The sequence below is a fragment of the Suricata suricatta genome, chromosome 7 (assembly GCF_006229205.1).
Source record: "Suricata suricatta isolate VVHF042 chromosome 7, meerkat_22Aug2017_6uvM2_HiC, whole genome shotgun sequence".
NCBI lineage: Eukaryota > Metazoa > Chordata > Mammalia > Carnivora > Herpestidae > Suricata > Suricata suricatta.
The window spans coordinates 32,333,579-32,357,683 of NC_043706.1; the positions used below are offsets into that span (position 1 = coordinate 32,333,579).

At 39.0% G+C, this 24,105-nt stretch overlaps 1 protein-coding gene and 1 non-coding gene across 3 annotated transcripts in view; one reads left to right on the forward strand and one right to left on the reverse strand.

Moving 5' to 3' along the window:
• ILRUN (inflammation and lipid regulator with UBA-like and NBR1-like domains) overlaps positions 1-24,105 on the reverse strand; it is a 90,700-nt gene that overhangs the window by 24,178 nt on the left and 42,417 nt on the right. The window lies entirely within an intron of this gene.
• Positions 1,225-1,331, forward strand: LOC115297257. Its single transcript, XR_003911360.1, has one exon. It is a non-coding gene; the product is annotated as a U6 spliceosomal RNA (small nuclear RNA).

Genomic DNA, 24,105 nt, shown 5'->3' on the forward strand with positions numbered 1-24,105 from the left:
TGAAGAAGGATATTATAGATGAGCAAGAAAGGAAGACATTCTAAAAGGAACTCTGTAGTACTGAAGTCAGAGACATCATATGAACTCATGTTTATCTTGATACATATGCAGCTGAAGAAACATGGACACAACGACAGATCTGTCTCCAGAGGTCTATATGTATATGCTTGCTACCCAGCTCTGTCTGCCGGGAAGGCCTGGAAAGTAATGACTCCCCAGCAGCACTAAACACACCCAGTGGCCAGTGGTTTCTGAATACCACTCTCCAATAAAAAGAACAAGAGGTCTTCAGAAAAGTGGCTGATTCTAGGGCTAAGTCATAGAAAATATAAGAAGAGCCTGGAATATCTTTGTAGTATCAGAAAGTTTCCAGGAAAGGTTCAAAAAAACTCCCAAAGGATAAGAGTATGTCAAAGGGATGCAGGAGCCACCTGAAAGACCTCCCTCTGGCCAAAGCTGGAATAATTTGGGCAACAAAATAAGTAATGTAGTACTGGACTATAACTCAAAAGTATAAAACAGATACACATGAATCCTTAGTGATATAAATAAATGACTAAATAAACTGGTGAGAAGAGACAAATTTGCTTACATAAGAACTCTAAATAAGGGGCGCCTGGCTCAGCTGATCGACAGTCCAACTCCTGATCTCAGCTCAGGTCTTGATCTCAGGATCCTGAGTTCAAGCCCCGTGTTGGGCTTTGTGCAGGATGTAAAGCCTTTTTAAAGAACTCCAAATAATACATGCAGATACTCCTCCTCCTGAGAGATGGAGCTTAATTCTATATATCTCCCAACCCATTTTGAGTGTGGGCTAGACAAATGATTTGCTTCCAAAGAACAGAGTAGGGAATGAGAAAAACAGTAACTTTTACAATGGATAAACTGGCAACCAAACAACTTAATCAAGTGACCAATATTAATCACTAGTGGTGTTATGGAAACATCAGGTGCCCCCTGACAGGGCACCTCACCTCTGCAGTATTCTTCCCCAAACCTGTAACATCGGTCTAAATTGAGGAAAGCATCAAAAAGGTCCCAACTAGGGGAGATTATAAAGGGTACTTGCCAGTATTCCTCTAAACTATCATGGGTCATGAAAAATATGGAAAAGACTGAGAAACTGTCACATCAGAAGGGACTGAAAGACCACTACATGTAATGTGGTATCCTAGGCTGGATTCTGGAAGTCATGAGTGGAAGAACTGATACAAACTAAAGTCTGTGCTCACTTCAGCAGTACATGTATGAAAACTGGAACAATACATAGAAGATTAATATGGCTCCTGTGCAAGGATGACATGCAAATTTGTGAAGCGTTCCATATTTTTAAAAAAAATCTAAATAAAGTCTAGAATTTCGGAATAGTAATGTGCCAATGTTGAGGTCTTCCTCCGAATGAGCTGTCCTTTGAGCTAGACACGAGTTTACTCTCACCTGCAGTGTGATGGTTTTTTCTGTGCAACCCCTTTTAAGTACAGCAGTAAGGACCAGTTAATAGTCTTCAAACAGAGGGAAGACCAACAACCATACAAATGAGCCATCATCTTGATATGCATCTTGGGCCGAAGCTGCCCAATGACATCCAGAGCTTGCCTCTGGCCTGCACAAGATGCAGACAGAAGTTACCTAGAGAAAGCAATAATCTGCCACATCAATATGTTCCACTTGGTCTGGGCATCCCCAGGGAAAAGGCCAGGGGACTTGAGAAAGCACAACTTTTACAAATTCAGTTTACAAAGACACCTCAAAATGGTTCAAACTGTGGCTAGGACTGAGATCTTGTAGGCGACTGATCCCTAGAGCAAATGCCTTGTACTTGTTCCCAGGTGTCATGAAACAAGAATGCCACAACACCAGGAGACACAGCCTGGCTTTAGTCAGTGTGTGCGTGGAAGACTACAATGGAGGTCACATCTAGGTTTGAGTGCTGTGGACTCAAATCCTAAAGCTCAATACGTCTTCAAAGTGCAAAAGGAATGTCACATTTCCCCTGAGGATTAAAAAACAACTTGGATCTGGAGAAGTAAAAAGGCTCTAGACAAACTGCTGGGCTAAAGCAATGGGTTCACATGTCATCTCCGTAAGAGGGCTGAATATGTGCTGCCTAGCTTCCATGACAGAGGCCTGAAAGGAGAGAGTTTGAGCCCTGGTAGTCTATGGACTGAAACATTCCTACACAGTAAGCAGTTCAATGGTCGGTGTTATGAGCAAGTCTCAACATCCTTCTGTCTGTCTCTGGGAAACTGCCAAGGCAGCAGTGTCTGTGTACCACTGTGAGGAGGAACTTCCAGTGTCCTTACACTCGTCTGCCCAGTCTCAACTTGCGATCTACATTTCCACATTATTTACCCCACACAGAGCCTTGCTCCCATGACACATGCCCATACACTTTCGCTATGTCTACCAAAACACCGCTACAGCAGCGTCTCAGGGAGAAGAGGGCTGACCAGGCTCCAGTTCATAGCTGCTCAGAGTGACTGCTGAAGGACGGGCCTCTACTCAAAGCCTGTCCCCTACCCATCCTTACTCCCCACCCCATCTTGCCACAAAAGCACTAGAACCTCGTCCTAGAATGCTTGTTTCAGCATTATTCTCAGGAATTTCCTTGTAAAATGCAAATACCACTCAAAGGAATACATTAAGCTACCTTAACCTCATTATCAAATCAACCAACAGGCACAAGTTCACAAAGAGGGGGAGAAAAGGGCCTAAGAAAGAGCAGCAAAAGCCTGGAAGAGATGAGATGAGAAGGGTCCCTGGGGCCCATAACAGGGAAAGGGGCTCAGAAAGAAAAGCTGAAATGGCAACAACAAAGAAACTATTCCTACACTTCACAATTTCCCCCAAATCATGCCCTGTTTACAAGTTATGAGATTTATTTTAATTTTTAATTTTTTTACATTTGTTTATTATCAAGAGACAGAGAGACAGAGCACGAATGGGGGAGGGGCAGAGAGAAGGAGACAGAATCCAAAGCAGGCTCCAGGCTCTGAGTAAGCTATCAGCACAGAGCCCGACGCGGGGCCCGAACTCACCAACTGTGAGATCATGACCTGAGCCAAAGTTGGATGTTCAACCTGACTGAACCACCCAGGTGCCCCAAATTATGAGCTTTTTAATTTGGGGATGGAGTGGGAGGCTACAGTGATCATTTACTTGCTTTAGTCGTAGGAAACAAGAATCTATACTTCCCAAATCCAGTAAATCAGTGCCACGGAACTGAAAGAGTAAAAATATACCTGAGATAAAAAATGGAAATCAGCTCAGAATGAAAAAGGAAAAAAATGACCCTACCATGAAATGGGCTGGAAGTACAGACATTTACTTATAGACAACGCAGGTGCAAAGTTAACAGAAAACATTATTTCTTCCGACGTCATACAGCAGCTATAAAATACTGTAACAACGCCATGAGTGACTGCTGCTTTCTTACCAATGATGCCCCCAGACCCATTTTTTTATAGCATCTATTACTGAGGATACCCAAGCATTAAACTGCCCCTGCCTTAAGATAGCACTCAAACCCTAATTAATCCCCCTTCTAATCCTGTCTCAGAAATAGCTGCCAATCCAAAATTGACCCCTATTTCCTTCAGAGCTTTCTCAGAATCTGTGAGCAAGAACCCAAACCTTACAAAGGCGGCTTCCCTCCTCCCTCTTGCTGTGTGGCATTCCACAGTTCCCCTGGAGTGTCTGTCCTCACTGTTTTAACATCAATAAATCTGGTTGTGTCAGACTCCAGTCTTGTTTCAGGTGACCTTTGAAACCAGAAGCCTTCCTCTCTTCCCACTCTTGGCTTCGACTACTAGATGCAGAGACTCCAGCCCTTCCTATTTCCCTCTGGTGCAGACAGCCCTCCTCTGAAGTGGGCCCAGCTGGCCCAGCCACCAGCTGACGCCACAGGGAAGAGGAATGCATTCATTCAATGATAGGAGGGTGAGAATAAAGAGAGAAGGGACAGCCTCAAGAATAAAGAAAATACAGGTATGCTTGGGTGGCTCAGTCAGTTGAGTGTCCATCAGGTCATGGTCTTACAGGGTGACTTCAAGCCCCACATTGGGCTCCCTGCTGTCAGCATGGAGCCAACTTCAATCCTCTGTCTGCCTGTCACTCCGCCCCTCCCTCAATGTGCTCTCTCAAAACAGTAAACATTAAAAAAAAAAAAAAAGAACTGAAGCAGTCACTTTCAAATGTCCCCTCTATTAAATGGACTTTCCTACTATTCTTCCTTTCTTACTAAAAAAAAAACAAAAAAGAAAAAAGACAACACAGAAGTATGTGGTGTTCTAGAGGCCTAGTCACAAGTGTTTCAAGGAGGACAGAGTCATCAATGGGATCCAGTGCAAGTTGAGACGTGAGGACAAAACAAGGGATATAGCATCATGCAGGTCACTGGTGCTTTGGAAAGTGGGGTTTCAGTGGAGTGGTGAGGACACAAGCCTGATGGAAAGAATTCATGAGTCTGGCAATCGGGAGACAGAGATAGCCGTTACTGATAGATACAAAATTTTCCAAGGAATGTTACTATGAAGTAGTGAAATGGGGAAGAAACTGGAGGAGGAAAATAACAGCATTATATGTAACAGCAAGCATTTTTTAAAAAATTGAATGTCCGTCGACAGTGAATGGCTGGAAAAATGATAACACTCTACCAGAGGGGATACTTCACAGCCTTAAAAAGAAATGAGGATTTCTACAGTGATTTCTAGAATATATTAGGTGGGGAGAAGAAAGTAAGATGCAAATCAAGATCTTAAGTTATGATACTTTTGTGTAAGAAAAGGGTCAAATTTATATATGTTGGCTAGTATTTGCAAAACAAGCTGAACAGATAAACCATAAATTAAAATAAAACAGCAAAACGTTGAACAGATAAACCATAAATTAAAATAAAAATGAGTACTGATAGGGGAGGAAGGGACTGACTGAAGGAGGCAGCAAAGGGAGACTTCTCAACCAAACAACAACAAAAAGAAAACAAAAACAACCAACCTAGGTCAAAGGGAGACACACAGTAAAGACTGGAGATCAATTTTGTAGGATGGTGATTGGCATAGGGCAGGTGCAGAATCAATAGCAAATTATCTATGCACCACTACTTAGCACCATTTAAAAAGTAGCATTAAGAAACAAACAAACAAAAAACAAACATTTACTGTATTGCCATGTTGGAAGTTAGTCAATGTTAAGAACAATGTCTGGTGACAGGCTGTCTACAGCTAGAGGACTATAACAATGGCAGTAAACAAAAAGCAGAAAAGACCTCCTTACTTAGGCAAGTTAACATTTGATATTGTAACGTAAAAATCAGTTACTTTGACAAGATTGGACTGGAGTGCTTGTCAGTGAATACCACCTGGGGTATGGAAGGCAACACCACAAACCAGCAGCCAGTTTTCAATCAGTCATATTACTTTATATCAGACTGCCCTGCAGAGCACCTACATCAAGAACACGTGGCCTATGTGTGAAAAAAACACATTCCTGGATCTCTAACTGCAATGAACTAAAATAGGTTTCATATATAAAACCTAAGAGTTTATGATACCTATAAAAAGGGTATTTAACCTTAACTTTTCCTTCATTAGTTTCACTGAAAGCAACTAGAGCACCAACTCCTTCCTCTAAAAATTTGCAATTAAAGAATCAAGCACTGAATCTGGCCTGACTATAAAACTGAACCCCAAGATATCACTGTTGATGAAGAAACCTTTTTATCCCAGAACTACTCCAGCTAATGTAGGTGGAAGAAATAATCACTTTGTAACCCCTGATGAAATGATTCAGGCAATAAGCATCAATGAATAAAACCAGTAGGCTAAAGGTTGCTTGATGAGGAGGACCTCCGCAATAGAGGGATTGGGAGGTCACTACTTGAACCCTTTGATTGCTCTCAGCATCACTAAAACCCTAACAATTTTCAAAAGCCAAAACAATTTAGAAAAGAGAAGAATGACACTGGAAGTCTCACACTTCCTGACTTCAAAACTTATAATACTACAGTAATCAAAATAATGTGGTACTGGTAAAAAGATGTATAAATCAACAGAAGAGAAGAGAGTTCAGAAACAAACCACATATATTGTCAAATGATTTCTGACAAGACAGGCATGGTCACTCAAAAGGGAAAGGACAGGGGCGCCTGGTGGTTCAGTCAGTTGGGCATCCGACCAACTTCGGCTCAGGTCATGGTCTCACAGTTCATCAGGCTCTGTGCTGACAGCTCAGAGCCTGGAGCCTGCTTTGAATTCTGTGTTTCCCTCTCTCTCTGCCCATACCCCACTCACACTCTCTCTCTCAAAACTAAAATAAAAATTTTTTAAATTTTAAAGGGAAGGGATGGTCTTTTCAACAAGTGCTGTTAAATACTGTATTATAGTCAAACTGAATATCATATATAAAAGAATAAAGTTGGAAATTTACCTTCACACTATGTACAAGAATTAACTCAAAACACATCAAAGACTGGAGTGCCTAGCTAGCTCAGTCAGAGAAGCATGCGACTCATGACCTTAGGGTTGTGAATTTGAGCCCCATGTAAGGTAAAAAATGGATCTGGGGCGCCTGTGTGGCTCAATCAGTTACGCATCTGACTTTGGGTCAGGTCATGAGCTCACAGTTCATGGGTTTGAGCCCGTCGTTGGGCTCTGTGCTGACACCCCAGAGTGCGGAGCCTGCTTCAGATTCTGTATCTCCCTCTCTCTGCCCCTCCCCCCGACGTGCTGTCTCTCTCACTCTCTCTCAAAAATAAACATTAAAAAAATAAAATAAATGGATCAAAGACCATAACAGCTTAAAATATAAAACTCAAAAATATAGAGGAAAAAGCTTCAGGACATTGGATTTGGAAATGATTTCTTGGATATGACACAAAAAGCATAGGGCAACTAAAGTAAATTGGACTACATCAAAATTAAAACCTTTGTGCATCGGGGCACCTGGGTAGGTAGGTTGTTTAAGCACTGACCTCTGCTCAGGTCAAGATCTTACGGTTCGTGGGTTTGAGCCCTGTATCAGGCTCTGTGCTGGCAGCTCAGAGCCTGGAGCCTGCTTCAGATTCTATGTCTCCCTCTCTCTATGCTCCTGCCCCACTCGGGCTCTCTCTCTCTCTCTCTCTCTCTCTCTCTCTCAAAAATAAACATTAAAAAAAATACAACTGCTGTGCATCAAAAGACACAATTAACAGAGTTGTGCATGAAAAGAACCCAGAGAACAGAGAAAGAATCTGCAAATCATGTTTCTGATAAGGGGTCAATACCCATAATATATAAAGAACTCTTATCTAAAAAAAAAAAAAAATTCCCACAACCCGATTTATAAAATAACTTGAATAGACAAGCTGAATAGCCAACAAGTACATGGAAAAATGCTCAACACCACTTACCATTAGAGAAATGAAGATCAAAACTCACAATGCCTTACACCTATTAGGATGGCTACTACCAAAAAGCAGAAAATAAAATAACAAGTGTTGACAAGGATGTGGAAAAACTGAAACCCTTGTGCACTGTTGGTGGGAGTGTAAAATGGTGCAGCCACTATGGAAAACAGTATGGTGGTTCTTCAAAAATTAAAAATACAACTGCCATATGGTCCAGCAATTCCACTTTTAAGTGTATACCCAAAAGAACTAAAAGTAGGCTCTCAAAGAAATGTCTATATCCATATTCATAGTATCATTATTTAGAATATCAAAAGGTGGAAGCAATCCAAGTGTCCAAAGATGCATGAATAGATCTAAAAGTGTGGTATAAACATACAACTGATTATTATTCCACCTTAAAAAGGAAAGAAATTCTGATACATGCTACAACTTGGATGAACCGTCAGGACATTATGCTAAGTGAAATAAGCCAGTCACAAAAAGATGAATACACTTAAATGAGGAATTAGAAGAGTCAAATTCATAGAGACAGAAAGTACAGTGGTGATGTCAAGGACTGAAGAGAGAGAGAAATGAGGTGTTATTATTTAACGGGTACAGAGTTTCAGTTCTGCAAGATAAAAAATAATTCTGGAGACAGATGGAACTGATCTCCAGAATCACTGGTTGTGTAATAAGTACTTAATGTCACTGAATTGTATACTTAAACATGGTTAAGATGGTAAATTTTGTTATGTGTATCTCACCACAATTAAAACAAACAGGGGCGCCTGGATGGCACAGTCTATTGAGCATTTGGCTTCGGCTCAGGTCATGATCTCACGTTTGTGGGTTCGAGCCCCGCGTCAGGATCTGTGCTGACAGCTAGCTCAGAGCGTGAAGGCTGTCTTCAGATTTTGTGTCTCCCTCTCTCTCTGCCCCTCCCCCTCTCATGCTCTGTCTCTCTCTGTATCAAAAATAAATAAAACATTAAAAAAAAATTTTTAAGTAGAGGTGCCTGACTAGCCCAGTCAGTAGAGCATATGACTCTTGATCCTGGGGTTGTGTGAGCCCCACACTGGATGTAGAGATTACTTTGAAAAATAAATAGTAAATTTTAAAACACAATTATGTTTAAGAATACTTCAGGGAATTAAAACTATATATATATGCACATTAGCAGCCAAACTCTTGCAATTGGCATAAAAATACACAGATTAAACTGACATCTTCACAATCACTTTGGCAGTTACATTGAAAAGCACTTAAATAAAACACTGGAGGGGTGCCTGGGTGGCTCAGTTGGTTAAGCATCTGACTCTTGACCTCAGCTCAGGTCTTGATCTCAGTATCATGAGTTCAAGCCCCGCACTGGGCTCATGCTGGACATGGAGCCTATTTAAAAAAAAACTTGGATAGAAGGACTTAATATTTAAATATTATCCATTCTCTATGCAAACAGGTAGAAAGATGGCTGGTATTCTTTTTCTTTCACTACTACTGCTGAATTTCTCAACCAGTCTGACTCGGACACTCTTGGTACTTGCTGTATCTATAGTATTTTCATCAAAGGATAATTTAAAATAGAGTATTTGAGAAGTACCTCCAAGTATTTAGTTTAACAACCAGAAAGTCAAATTTTAGACTATCAATGGACTAACCAAATTCAAATTTACACATCTTAAAATAAAAAAGACTACTCCTCTTGGTACGCATACCTCTAAGGTGAAGTTTAACTTAGGACTCTGATGCCTTTCTACAGAGCTACTATGGACGTTTTGAATCTTAAAAGCATATCAACAAGTCAGGGGCCCCATTTGTCTTTTTTAGAAATTTAAATCTCATCTTTTACATGAGTATGGACAGAAAGTATAAAACAGCATTACGGTTGGTAATTAGTTATTCCTGGTGAAAGCTTTTCTGTCCTAGAGATCTGGAAATGCACTACATGAACTCTGTTCTCCCTTCCCCCTATTCCTGAAAGAGGACAGGCTTTGTTTCTGGCTTCAGAGAAACTGCTGCAAGTCAACATCACCATCCAAGCCTGACCAATGCAAGAACTAGCAAAACAAAACCCTTCCCCCTCTCAACATTCTCTCCAAAAAGAATTACATTACAGACATCACCTTCACTGAGAAGTCAGAGTTAAAGGCAGTGACAAAGCAGAACCTCCTAAAGGTTTCTTCATTCTCCCCCTAACTCATTTTTCATTTTCTTCATTTCTTTGGTCTTGCACTATGGGGAGTGGCAAAGACTCAGCTGCTTGGCCGTTTGCTAGTGGATTTGTCACTCCCCGAGGGGAGTTGCAAAATGGGCAGGGGAGCGCCACTCCCTGTCAGAGAAGCCAAAAGACCAAAGATCAACTGCCTGCAGGCAGGGTGGTATCGGCCCCTCAGGCGCTGTGCTAATACACTTTAGTCTGGTTCCCCTTTTACTCCAGCCTTAATCCCTTAACCCTGTTTCCTAGCAACAGGGTTCCTAGGTCAGCTGCCTTGTTTTCCCACCTTGAAACCTTTATAAGAAACAGTTTTCTGAATAAAGCTCTCTCTCTTTCTTGCCTGATCGGAAACCGTGAGTGCTGTCTTCACTCTGTGCGTCCCTTTTCCTGCCCCCTTTTTCTCTTCCTCCCTCAGGAAAAGAACCCACGAGGACTCTCCGCCCTGCCGGTCAGGATGGATGAGACAGGTACCGCCGAATGCCGGGGACGAGCGCGCCAGGACCTGGCATTCGATTAAGACAATTGGCGCCTCAACGCGGGGCTCAGTGAAGGAACGCGACCCTGAGTTCGGTTAAGACATTGCACAACTTGCAAAAGTACCCTTTCCTCTCCATTTCCACTGCAGGCTCTTACTCGGCCAAATTATCTTCCTGGCTGGAATCTGGGCACAGAGCTTTGGAGAAATGCATGAGTACTTATCCCTATACTGAAGTAGGTCTAGCAACATCCACACACACAGGATCACAGGGCTCACTCGTGGCCATCTGGACCTCTCAGTCCTACCAAAACAAGTCAATCTCAACACTCACTCACATCTGAGGTGCACAGAATACATAAAAGCCCCTCACAGACCTCTTAGTCTGGGCCCTGATAGTCTGCTACCCATCTCTCTTCCAGATGACTAGTGGGTAAACATTCTGTAGAGTACTATCACCTCCAATCCATCTCCCACTCCTTCCCACACAGAACCCTAACTCATGCCACACTGCACAAGTCACACTCCACCAGAATTTACGCATATTTACTGCAGTCTAAAAATGCAGCACCTTCTCCGTTACCAATCTGAATCTATGTAGTTAAATACTGCAGATTAGGGAAAGCCCTTCTAGACCACTTGACCTAGAAAGTTTTCTTTCCTTTTTTTTTTTAATAATGTTTATTTTTGAGAGAGAGAGAGAGCGAGCATGCGTGCCTGGGAGTGAAGGACTGAGCGGGGGAGGGGTAGAAGAAGGGAGACAGAGTCTGAAGCAGGATCCAGGCTCTGAGCTGTCAGCACAGAGCCCAACACGGGACTTGAACCCAACAACTGTGAGATTATGACCTGAGCTGAAGCTGGATGCTCAATTTACTGAGCTACCCAGGCGACCCTAGAAAGTTACTTTCTAATGTTTATAATTGAAGAGAAGCATTTTTGTAGACTTTGTTATTTTTTAAGACTTCATTTCTAGAGCAGTTTTTAGGTTCCCAGCAAAATTGAGCAGAAGATACACGTGTATTCTGCCTATACATATGTACAACCTCCTCCACTGTCAACATCCCACACCAAAGTGATATATCTGTTATAATCAATAAACCCACAGAGACACTTCATTATGACCCAAATCCATAGTTTATACTGGGTTCACTCTTGGTTGTTGTACATTCTATGTTTTATTAAAAAATTTTTTTAATGTTTGTTTATTTTTGAGAGAGAGACAGTGTGAGTAGGGAAGAGGCAGAGAGAGAGGGAGACACAATCTGAAGCATGCTCCAGGCTCCAAGCTGTCAGCACAGAGTCTGATGCAGGGCTGGAACTCATGGACTGTGAGATAATGATCTGAGCCAAAGTCATGCTTAACTGAGCCACCCAAGCATCCCTCTATGGGTTTTGATAAATGTATAAGGACATGCCTATTCATCCCTCCTGCCCCCAACCCCTGACAATCACTTATCTTTTTAGTGTCTCCAGTTTTGCCTTCTCCAAAATGTCACAACAGAATAATACAGAATGTTGGGGCGCTTGGGTGGTTCAGTCAACTAAGTGTCCGACTTCCGCTCCGTGAGTTCGAGCCTCACATTGAGCTCTGTGCTGACTGCTCAGAGCCTGGAGCCTGCTTCAGATTCTGTGTCTCCCTCTCCCTCTGCCCCTCCCCTGCTCACACTCCGTCTCTCTCTCTCTCTCAAAAATAGTTTTTAAAAAAAAAGAGAGAACCACACAGAATGTAGCTTTCTCAGATCAGCTTCTTTTACTTATATACGTGCGTTTAAGGTTCCTCCATGCCTATTCATGGATTGAACACTCACTTCTTTTTAGTGCTGGGAATTATTCCATTATCCGGAGGTACTATCATTTATCTGCCCATTTACCTACTGCTAGACATCTTGGTTCCTTCCAAGTTTTTTAATTAAGAATAAAACAATTATAAACACAGCAAGAGATTTTTAGTTTTGTAAGAAACTGCCAAACTGTCTTAAGTGACTGTACCATTTTGCATTCCCACCCACAATAAATCAGAGTTCCCGTGGCCCTACATCCTCACCAGCACTTGGTGTTGTCAACGTTCTGGATTTGGGGCATTCTAACAGGTGGGTAGTGGTAATCTGTTTTAATTTGTCTCTAACGACATCATAATGAACACCTTTTTAAATGCTTACTTGCTATCTGTGTATCTTCTTTGGTGCGATGTCTATTTTACCATTTAGGTTTATGATCCATTTTGAGTTAACTTTTTCAAAGGATATAAGGTCTGTGTCTGGATTCATTTCTTTGCACTTAGGTATCTCGTTGATCTAGTACCACTTGTTAGAAAGACTATCTTTTCTCCAGTGTACTGTCTTTGCTTCTTTATCAAAGATCAGCCACTATATTTGTGTCCTCTTCCGGACTCTCTATTCTGTTCTACTGATCTACTTGTTTATTCTTTCACCAATACCACATGGTCTTAATTACCATAGCTTTAAATAGTAAGTCTTGAAGTCAGGGAGTGTCATTTCTCCAACTTTGCCTTTCTCCCATATGAACTGGCTATTCTGGGTCTTTTGCATCTTCATATAAAATTTAGAATTGAGGGGTGCCTGGTGGCTAAGTCGGTTAAGCCTCCGACTTTGGCTCAGGTCAGATCTCACATTTGTGGGTTCAAGCCCCGTGTCGGGCTCTGTGCTGACAGCTAGCTCAGAGCCTGGAGCCTGCTTCCGGTTCTGTGTCTCCTTCTCTCTCTGCCCCTCCCCTTCTCATGCTCTGTCTCTGTCTGTATTAAAAATAAATAAAACATTAAAAAAAAAACAAAAGAAAATAAAATTTAGAATTGATCGGTTGATATCCACACAAAAAAACTTGCTAGAATTCTAATCGGGAATGTGTTGAATCTACAGATCATGCTGGGAAGAAATTAAATCTTGACAATATTGTTTTCCTATCCATGAACATAGAAAACCTCTCTACTTACTTAGTTCTTCAACTTCTTTCATCAGAGCTGTGTTGTTTTCCTCATATTAATCTTGTTCATACTGTGATAGATTTATACAAGGTATTTCATTTTGGGAGGATGCTAATAAACAGTAATGTGTTTTCAATTTCTCTTTTTTTAATGTTTCTATTTTTGAAAGAGAGAGAAGGGAGGGGAGGGGAGGGGAGGGGAGGGGAGGGGAGGGGAGGAGAGGAGAGGAGAGGAGAGGAGAGGAGAGGAGAGGAGAGGAGGCATGCATAAGCAGGGAAGGGGAAGAGAGAGAGGGAGGAGGCAGAGGACTGGAAGTGGGATCCACACTGACAACAAAAAGCCCAGTGCAGGGATCAAACTCACAAACCAAATTGTGAGATAGATCATGACCTGAGTGCAAGTCAGACATCCAACCAACTGAGCTACCGAGGTGCCCCTTTAATTTCAAATTCAGGTTGTTCACTGCTAGTATACAGGATAGCAGTTGACTTTTACATATTAACTTTGTATCTTGCAACCTTGTTATAACTGCTTATTAGTTGCAGGAGTTGTCACTTTTTTCAGATTATCTACATAATTGTGTCATCTGCAAAAAAGTACAGTTTACTGATTTAAAAAAAATTTTTTTAATGTTTATTTATTTTTGAAGGAGAGACAGAGCACGAGTGGGGGAAGGGCCAAGAGAAAAGGAGACACAGTCTCCTAAGCAGGCTCCAGGTTCCACGCTGTCAGCATAGAGCCTGACGTGGGGCTCAAACTCACAAACTGTGTGATCATGACCTGAACCGGAGTCAAACACTCAACCGAGCCAGCTAGGCACCCCAACTTATTTCTTAATGGTGGACCAGTCTTGTATATCTGGTATAAATTCCTCTTGGTGATGGTATGTATAATTATTTTTATACATTTGGATTGAGTTTGCTATTATTTTGTTAAGAATATTAGCATCTATGTTCATGAGATAATGGTCCATGGTTTTCTCATAATAGCTTTGGTTTTGGTATGAGAATAATGTTAGTCTCATAGAATGACTTGGGAAATGTTTCCTCTGCTTCCATCTTCTGGAAGGCATTCTAGAGAAGTACTATAATTTTTTTCACAAGTCTTTACTAGAACTCATCAGTAAACTCATTTGAGCTTGGTGCTTTCTGTTTTGTAAAGTTACTGATTTAGCATCTTTAACAGATAAAGGCTTATTCACGTTTCCTATTTCTTCTGATGTAAGCTTTGGCAGACTATCTTTCAAGGAACTGATCCATTTACAATCTAGTCACAGAGTTGCTCACAATATGCCTTTATTATCCTGTTAGTGTCCATGGGATCTGTAGTAATGTCCCTTCCTTCATTTTTTATTTTAGTAATTTGGGTCTTTTCCCTTTTTTTTCTTAGTTAGCCTGTCTAGAGGCTTACTGATTTAATTGATCTTTTCAAAGACCCAGTTTTTGGTTTTCCTGATTTTCTCTACTGATTTTCTGTTTACAATTTCATTGATTCCTACTCTAATTTTTATTACTTCTCTTCTTCTGGTTACTTCGGATTTAATTTCATTTTCTAGTTTCCTAAGGTGGAAGCTTAGATTATAGATTTTAGGACTTTCTTCACATTAAGCTGAATATTCTTTTGCCTTGGGTACTCCACACAGATGTTCAACACCTTTCTGGTTTTAGGACCTAGAATATTTGACTCCACCCTCTAGATCCCACTAGGACTCCAAAAAAACCCCAGAGCATTGGGATATATGTATGAGGTGACAAAAGCTTTAAGGAAATTTTACTAAGAAGTTAATACACAACAAGTTAACAGCTGAGGAATGACTACTGCACAAGGTTTCACAATATAGTTTTATCCTTCAATAATAAAAATAATAATGCTAAAATAATAGCATCTAACAATCAGTGCTTATTATGACAGATGCTGTCCTGTAAGTTTTTATGTGCATTAACTCTTCTAACTCCCTCAAAACCCTATGTATGATGTAGGTACTGTTTTCCATGTAGATTAAAAAACCAGAGTCACTAAAAAATTAAATAATTTCCTAAAAGTCACATTGCTAATTACTATTAAACTAGAGCTCAAACCCAGATGGTATGATTTTAGTGCTCATCCTACTACTCTACTGCCCTATTTTACTAAAAAAAAAAAAAAAAAGACTTTGTGAGCCAAATAAGTTATTTGTTCGCTCTTAGCAAGCAGCCCAGATTCTATTTCTCAGATGGCTGGCTAATACATTTATTATTTGATCACTATTTATATACTTTGCCCTATCTCAGCAAAAAGAACTAATGACCCATAGAGACAGAAAGCACATTAGTGGTTGCCAGAGCCTATACAATAGGGAGTAACTGCTTAATGGGTATGGGGTTTACTTCTTGGGGTGATAAAAATGTGCTAGAATTATATAGGTGAAGATTGTACAATACTGTGAATGTACTAAATGTCACAGAGTTGTACACTTTATTGTTTTACCCCAATTAAAAAAAACTATCTACAATATTTTGGTTATAGTAATACAATGAGACGGTATTGAACTACTAAGTTTCTGAAAGTATTTAATAACAGGGAAAAAATCCTAAAATATTAGCGAGTAGGAAAAAATGTAGTTATGCAACTATATGTAACAATAAATTTGAAAAATAAAATTTTTGTTTTTAATATTTGGACACATAAATTAACAGTGTTTATATAGAACAGTAAATGTTTTGCTTTGTTCTTTATATTTTTTGTATTTTCAATGTTTTATGTTTCTTTTATTGTCAGAAAAAATACATTTTTAAAAGAATTTAGTCACAAACAACTAGTAAGATTAGCACTGTAATGGACTTAAAAGTCCCAAACAGAAAACAAATAAAATGGTTTAACTACATTCCAATACATAAATAATTACATTAAATTTGCATAGTTTAAACATACCAATTAGAAGACACAGATTATCAGATTAGGGGGGAAATGGCCCAACTATATGCAGTCTTCCAAGAAACTCCAAATATAAAGACATAGTTAAACTGAAAGTAAAAGGCTGGAAAAAGATATATCATGCAAATACTAATCAAAGAAAGGTACAGTGACTGTATTAATATCAGACAAATCAGACTTCAGCGTGAAGAAAATTACCAGGGAAAGGGGGGACATTACACAATAATATTACACAATAATGAATAGGTCATTCACCTAGAAGACATAATCTCAAATGTGTATGCACCTAACAACTGAGCTTCAAAATATATGGACCAAACACTGACAGAATTAAAAGAAGAAACAGACAAACCCAAAGCTGGAGTTGGAGACTTCAACACTTCTTTTTCAGTAACAGAAAGACTAGTAGACCAAAGAAACAAGCAAATAATAAAGACATAGAGGAATTGAACATCATCAACCAACTAGATCTAACATTTATACAATACTCTACCCAACAATAGCAAAATAGACATTCTTTTGAAGTACACGTGAAATATTCACCAACAAGATAGACAATTATATCCTGGATCAAAAACATCTTAACAAATTTAAAAGAACCAAAATCATATAAACTGTGCTCTCTGACCATAATGGAATGAAACTAGAAATGATTAAACAAGACAATAGAGGGGTGCCTGGGTGGTTCAGTTGGTTAAGCATCCAACTTGGGCTCAGGTCACTGTCATGCAGTTCCTGGGTTCACGTCCTGTCATGCTCTGTGCTGACATGACGGCTCAGAGCCTGGAGACTGCTTCAGATTCTGTCAGGCTCTCTCTCTGTCCCTCTGCCACTCACACTCCGTCTCTCATAAATAAACATTAAAAAAAAATTTTTTAAACCCAGATAACAGAAAAATCACCAAACACTTGGAAATTTAATAACATACTTCTATATAATCCATGGGTCAAACACAAAGTCTCAAAGGAAATGAGGAAATATTTCCAACTGAGTGTGAGTGGCAGAGTGAAATACAGTATTTCAAAATTTGTGCTATGTAGCCAAAAGTAGCGCTTAGAGGGAATTAGAGGGAAATTTACAGTTGCTACAAACTAAGTGTGCCCCAGCCCCCAAATTTTTATGTTGAAACTTAATGCCCATGTGATTGTATTTGGAGGTGAAGCCTTAGAGAAGTGATTAGGTCATAAAGTCTCAAGAATGGGATTACTGCCTTTAAAACACACACACCCACACCCACCCACCAACCCACCCCAGAGAGCTCCCTCATCAGATACCAAATCTGCTGGAGTTTTGATCTTAGACTTCTCACCCTGTAGAATTGCAAGAAATAAATTTCTGTTGTCTACAAGCCACCTAATCTCTCTCTTTTTTAAAAAATTTTAAATGTTCATTTATTTTGAGAGACAGGGCAAGCAGGGGAGGGGAGGGCGAGGGAGGGAGAGAGAGGGATGGAAGGAGGGAGGGAGGGAGAGGGGGGAGAGACAGAATCCCAAGCAGACTCCATGCTCAGCACAGGGCTCGATCCCACGACCACGAGATCACAAACTGACCCAGCATCATGAGTTGGATGCTCAACCAACTAGCCACCCAGGTGCCCCAGCACCCAGTCTCTAATAGTTCAGTACAGCAGCCTGAACAGGCTAAGAAAATAATATTAAACACTTACATTACAAAAGAAAGGTCTCAAGTCAACCTTAGCCTTCATCTTAAGAAACTGAAAAAAGAATAAAATCCAAATCAAGCAGAAGGGATAAATAAAATTAAGAGCAGAAACCCATGTAACTGAACACAGAAAAACAGGAAAATCAATGAAACCAAAAGCTGGTTCTCTGAAAAGACAAATAAATTAAGAAATCTATTAAGAAAAAAGGAGAGGAAACACAAAACATCAAGAGTGAGAGATTATCACTATAGACTCAGAAGGCATTATAGTAACAAAGGGTACTACAAACAACTCTACACACAAAAATTTGACAATTTAGTTAAAAAGGACCAATGTCTTGAAATTACCCAAGGTCAGATAAAATAGATAATCTGAACAGATCTATAACTACGAAAATACCAAATTAGTAATCCAACATTTTCCAAAACAGAACCCTCTAGGCTCAGATGGGCTCACTAGCAAATTCCTTAAAAGACTACCACCAATTCTATAATTTCCTAAACAAGAAAAAATACAACACATTAGGGTTTACAGAGTTGTGCTGTCCAATGAGGCCACATGTAGCTACTGATTACCTGAAATGTGGCTACAGCCCAATACTGAAATGATCATATTTTGGCTACACTAACATAAAATGTATCATTAAATACTTTTTTAACTCCTCAAATAAGACTTAGGTCAGAAATAGGATCTGCTTTCTTAATCACTTCTGATTTCTAAACATAAAAAAGAAACTAAAACGAAAAAGGAAAAATGACTTTGAAGTGGCTACTCAACCACAGCCTAACCCACTCTAGAATTCAACTGCTCTCATGGCCATCTCAAAATAAAGTCTAAGCAAAAACTCTTAGAAAACAAGAGGGAAGTGGAAGGACACTGATCACTACAAAGCAGAGTCCAGAGGTTAACAGGCTCACACAGCACTCCTTTCTAGGACCCAAATGTCCAATACGGACATTCCCTTTGTAAATAAAGGGAAGCATAAGCTCTTTGAAGATAAAAGGAGGAAAATAAAGAGAACTTAAAAAAAAGTAGTTTTTTCAAGATAAAGGTTATAGAATGAACTAATTTCTAAGTGATAAATATCTTTGCCATTTCAAGGAAAAACCATTCAAGTATTATGTGGCTAGTGTCAAAGCATCATTACAAGAACAACACAATTTGCTTTTCAGTAAGGAGCCATCTTCACACATTCCCACCTTTAACTACAAGACTAATGGGAGGTTTCTAAAAATAAAGTAATGGCTACATTCTGAGCAGTAATAAAGAATATAAACCTCATGTGAAAAAGTAAGATATCGGATAAAGCTTAAGAGACCAATACATTGGTTATTTTAGACACTAATCATCATTCTGTTAAAAAGTAACCACATAATTTTCAGCAGGTTTATAGCACATACTGACAAATTAAGTATTCATCATGATTTGAAGAGAAAGCAATTATGCTTGCTTGCTTACTTTCCAAAGAGATATGATCTGGCCCAATTCAGATAAAAATATATACAATGGCACTTAATAAGAATTTCCACCAGACAACAATTCAGTAAAACCTTAAGAATTTCTCATGTGAATCAATGTCAGCATATATGTAAACATTTTTTTGTGAAGGAGAAATGTACTGTATATCCTCCATTGTTCTTTCCCCCTCATTGTTATTATTTCTGAGATCAAAATCATATAATCAAATGTGCTCATTTAATGTAATGGCTCTAACCCCTCCCCTTGCAAAAAAGGTTATCATAGAAAAATTACTGTCACCTAAGAATCAAAGAAATGCAGTTTTTATGTGTTTTATGATGATAGGCCTATCCTAGGTAACTAAATACTTTTTAACTAGCTCCAGCCTCAGCAATAGCCCTTACCAGTGCATACACACAAAAAAGGATTACATATACATCTTTTTAAAAGCAAATTATGCTTATCTATTTAATCTTTAAAAATTTTTAGTATTTTATATCAATATAAAAGTTACTTTATAACTACTCTTAATAAGTATATTAATATTTCAATAAAGAATTAGATTTGCTTAAAAACACTTTTTACATGTTTGCTTGAGAGAGAGAGAGAGAGAGTGAGAGAGAGAGAGAGAGGGAGAGAGAGAGAATGTGTGAAAGAGAGAGTGAGTGGGGGAGAAAGAGAGAGTGAGTGGGGAGGAACAGAGAGGGAGAAAGAGAGATTCCCAAGCAGGCTCAGGCTGTTAGCATGGAGCCTGACGCACGGTTAAATCTCATCAACTGCAAGACCACAACCTGAGCCAAAAATCAAGAGTGGTACACAACTGACTGAACCACCCAGGCGCCCCTGGTTAAAAACATTTTTAAGGAATTGTCAATCCCCAGATTTAGAATCCTTAGAAACTAACACTCCAGATCAGAAAAGTTTCTGTTAACAAACGGGCTTTACCTACCATAAGAAAAAAAGATGCAGCTTTCAAACTATATTTTTGCTCTTCTATCAAATCCTTACATATACATATTAGGCCTACTGAGAAATAATAAAACTAATTATGAAGTAACCTGTTAGCACTAATAGCACACATTAAAACTACTCACAGCTGAATTTCAAAGTAGTTACATTTAAATCTTCATAATTGGACATGCAAATATTTTATTTACTATCCTTTATGGACTGATCACTGTTTCATCTTATTTCTTGATTTTTCTATATTCCAAAGAGGTTCATGACCCACATATGTGCATTTTAGAAGTTAATCTGAACAGTATAGCCATTTCACATTGCCTTTGACTCATGTAGAACTACCCAGATACAAATAATTACTCCATATGGTGAGGAACTACTACCAACAGCAGGCTTCCTTCTCTGAAGCTGAAATAGCACATCACCTTATAGACTTAATATAAACCTTAAACATAAAGATATTTAAAGATTGCAGATCTCATTTACATTTTGAAATGTCCTTTCTAAAAATATAAACATTTCCCATACAAGTCACATTCAGCTTAGGCTAGCATTTCTTTATCAGAAAAGAAATCTGTTGTTTTTAAAGGATGTTCATATTTCTTAAAAAAAATTTTTTAACATTGGAGAGGGGTTGGGGGAAAGGGCAGACAGAGAGGGTACAGAGAATCCCAAGCAGGCTCTGTGCTGTCAGCCCACATGGGGCTCAATCTCACAAATCATGAGATCATGACCAGAGCGGAAATCAAGAGTCAGACACTTAACCAACTGAGCCACTCAGGCGCCCTTCATATTTCTGATAGTGCAGAATTCTAAAGACCAGAACTGAAACAGTGCCCTATTGAGAACGTTTTGAGTCCAACATATAAAAGAGAGAGATTCTAAAAGTAAAGTCAATAAAATAGATATTTCTCCAAAGAAGACATCCGGATGGCCAACAGACACACGAAAAGATCCTCAAGATCACCAATCATCAGGAAAGTACAAATCATAACTATAATGTAATACCATATACCTGGTTTTGGAATGGCTTTTATCAAAAAGACAAGTTTTGTTTTGTTTTTTAAAGTAGGCTCCATGCCCAAGAAAGGGCTTGAACTCACAACCCCAAGATCAAGAGTCACAAGCTCTACTGACTGAGCCAGCCAGTGGAACTGGTGTGCCCAGAAATATCAAGTTTTAATGAGGATGTGGAGAAAATGGAACCCTTATACATAGCCAGTATATAGTGATGCAGCCACTAAGGCAAACAGTTCTAGATTCCACACTTGTGTCTTCTATCTAGATGCTGTTCTTCTCAGCATTTCTGCTAGTTTTCTTGCTAAAAATTAAAAACAGAACTACCATATACCCCAGCAGGTATTCATAACAAAAAACAAACACTAAGTTGAAAAAGCATACGCACCATGTTCATCACAGCATTATTTATAATAGTCAACATATACAAGCAACCTAAATGTTGATCAACAGATGAATGAATAAAGGAGATGTTGTATATACAAACAATGATTACTCAGCCATAAAAAAGAATGAAATCTTGCCATTTGTGACAACATAGATGGACCTAGAGGGTACTGTGCTAAGTGAAATAAGTCAAAGCCAAGTATCATAGGATTTCATTTATATATGGAATCTAAAAAACAATTTAACAAGCAAAACCAAAGAGAAGCGCAGATATAAAGAAGTAACAGTATATATATACGTGGCAACTATATATAAATATGAACTCACTATACTATATACTGAAACTGAAACCATACTGGTATGTTAATTATTCTTCATTAAAAAAAAAAGGTGGTGTAACACGCAAGAGGGCAAGAAAACTAGCAGAAATGCTGAGAAGAACAGCATCTAGATAGAAGACACAAGTGTGGAATCTAGAACTCTGTAGAAAATCAGAGCTTCTTTTATAACACCAATCAGTTAATATATAGAAGAATGAGGAGGGACAATCCTGCATCACCTGGCTAGGAAGGACATTCCATAATAGGAAGAGGTAGTAGTAGTCGTAGTAGTTAACAAGGTTTTAGGAAACAAATAGTGTGGTTTATATAGAGCACCCAATACATTTCCTAAATTATGGGACATTTATGGTTTAGGAGCTTAATAAGAACGTTCCATTCCTAACCCCTGAGAAACTAAATGAATTATGTATAAGTATTTAATGTACATGTGTGATGTCCCCAGGGACCCATGTGAACTATTTAACAAGAGGAGCTACTTCAAGTGGTAGAAATCTTCATCAGCAGGTGATGACCACACCAATACTTCATTTTAGCTTACTAACAACTGGTATCTACCCAACTACTTAAGAGCTGCCCCACCAATATTACCCCCCAACCTTGTTCCCAACCCACTCTGGAAATGTGGGGAAGATGTGGCGACTATAAACCCCATCCTCCCTAAACCCTGACAAGTATCAACACCCTGGAACCAAAGTGTTTTTGTGAACCCTATGTAGTCATGAGAGCCAAATTAGTTAACAAAGACCATAAAACTACTTTTCTTAATTTATAACTAATTTATAACTTTCACTGAACTCTAGATAAATTATTAATTATCTCTAGTCTTTGGTTTCCTCGCCACAAAATGTAGCTCATATTAACCTTATAAGGTAATTTATATGTACAGAGCCCAATACAATGCCTTACATATAGCAGGTATTAATAACAGGTTGCTTTTATCTAAGAAGCAAAAGTCTGTAAAAAGAAGATAAAAGAAAATGTTTGGGCTTGGAAATAAATCTGCCAGGAATTAGATACTTAGTGGTACTCAACCAAGGAAGTTAGAAATGTGTGTGGCTGAAGAAGGTTGCTGGTAAAGAGGAATATGCAAAGCTAAGGTATTTAGTAAGAGAGGGCCAAGGGTTGGATAAACATGGCCCACATAACAAAGAACTGTCCACACAACATGCCAAGAGCACCTCTCCTGAGAGACTCTGAGAGAGTATGACCAATCTAAAATGGGGGACGGTTCCACTTTATAAATTATTAAATATGGCAAAAAGCCCTTTTGAGGAAGAGAAATGAACTGAAACATGTTATTATAAAAATAAAGAGAATGGATTCTTTCTAGAAAAGACCATCTAAAAACTATAAAAGAGGTCACCCACCAAAAACAAAACAAGCTTTTTTGTTATATCTGAAAAATGAAACACTGAATAGTTACCTAACTTGTCCAAGTTTGTGGCAACCTAGACTCACTTTCCAAACTCTTACCACTACAGTACACTCTATGAGTTTGCAAATTAAGAGTGAGCAGAAAAACTGCAAGAGCCAATCATTGTTAACAAGGCAGTTTATTTTTTTTTACATGTGCATACTTGTGGTTTTATGTATATTATATTCACATGCTCCAGTAATTCACCATCTCTGCTATCAGGAATGTTATAATCAACAGTAATCTGGATTCAATGAAATGTGGTAGTTTGTATAATGGAATTAAATTCTTTACTAGAAAAGATGAACTGTTTGCAAACTCTACTCCACAAAGTAGTGGAGGTCATCCGAGCAGGCAAACACAGGTTAAGGAGGCTCCCAAATCAACAAAACCTGTTTCACTTTTTTTAATGTTTATTTATTTTTGAGACAGAGAAAGAGAAGAGAGCGTGCACATGCGTGTGTGCACGCGCACACATACATATGAGAGTGAGGCAGGGGCTGAGAGAGAAGGAGACAGAGGAATTGAAGTGGGCTCTGGGTTGACAGCAGCAAGCCTGACATCAGGGCTCAAATTCAGGAACTGTAAGATCATGACCTGAGCCAAAGTCAGATGTTTAACTGACTAAGCCACCCAGGTGCCCAAAACCAGTTTCATTTTTATGTTTTCCCTTTTCTTGAGGGAGCATTCTTGTATGCTTATTTATAAAGGAAAGCATTCTACTGATTTAAAACAATTCTATGCAACTCATGGAACTGGATAAATTATGATGATCTCTTGAAAGTATTAGATTTCATAAAGTCTTAAGAAACAACTAACATTATATGACCAAGAAAGGCTTTAAATTCTTTACTGCCTCCAAACCTAGTATATTTATACTCTACCTACTTCTAGAATTTGAGAGGAATGCTACAAGTATAAATTTTAATGTCCTACTAGGTGATAATTATTT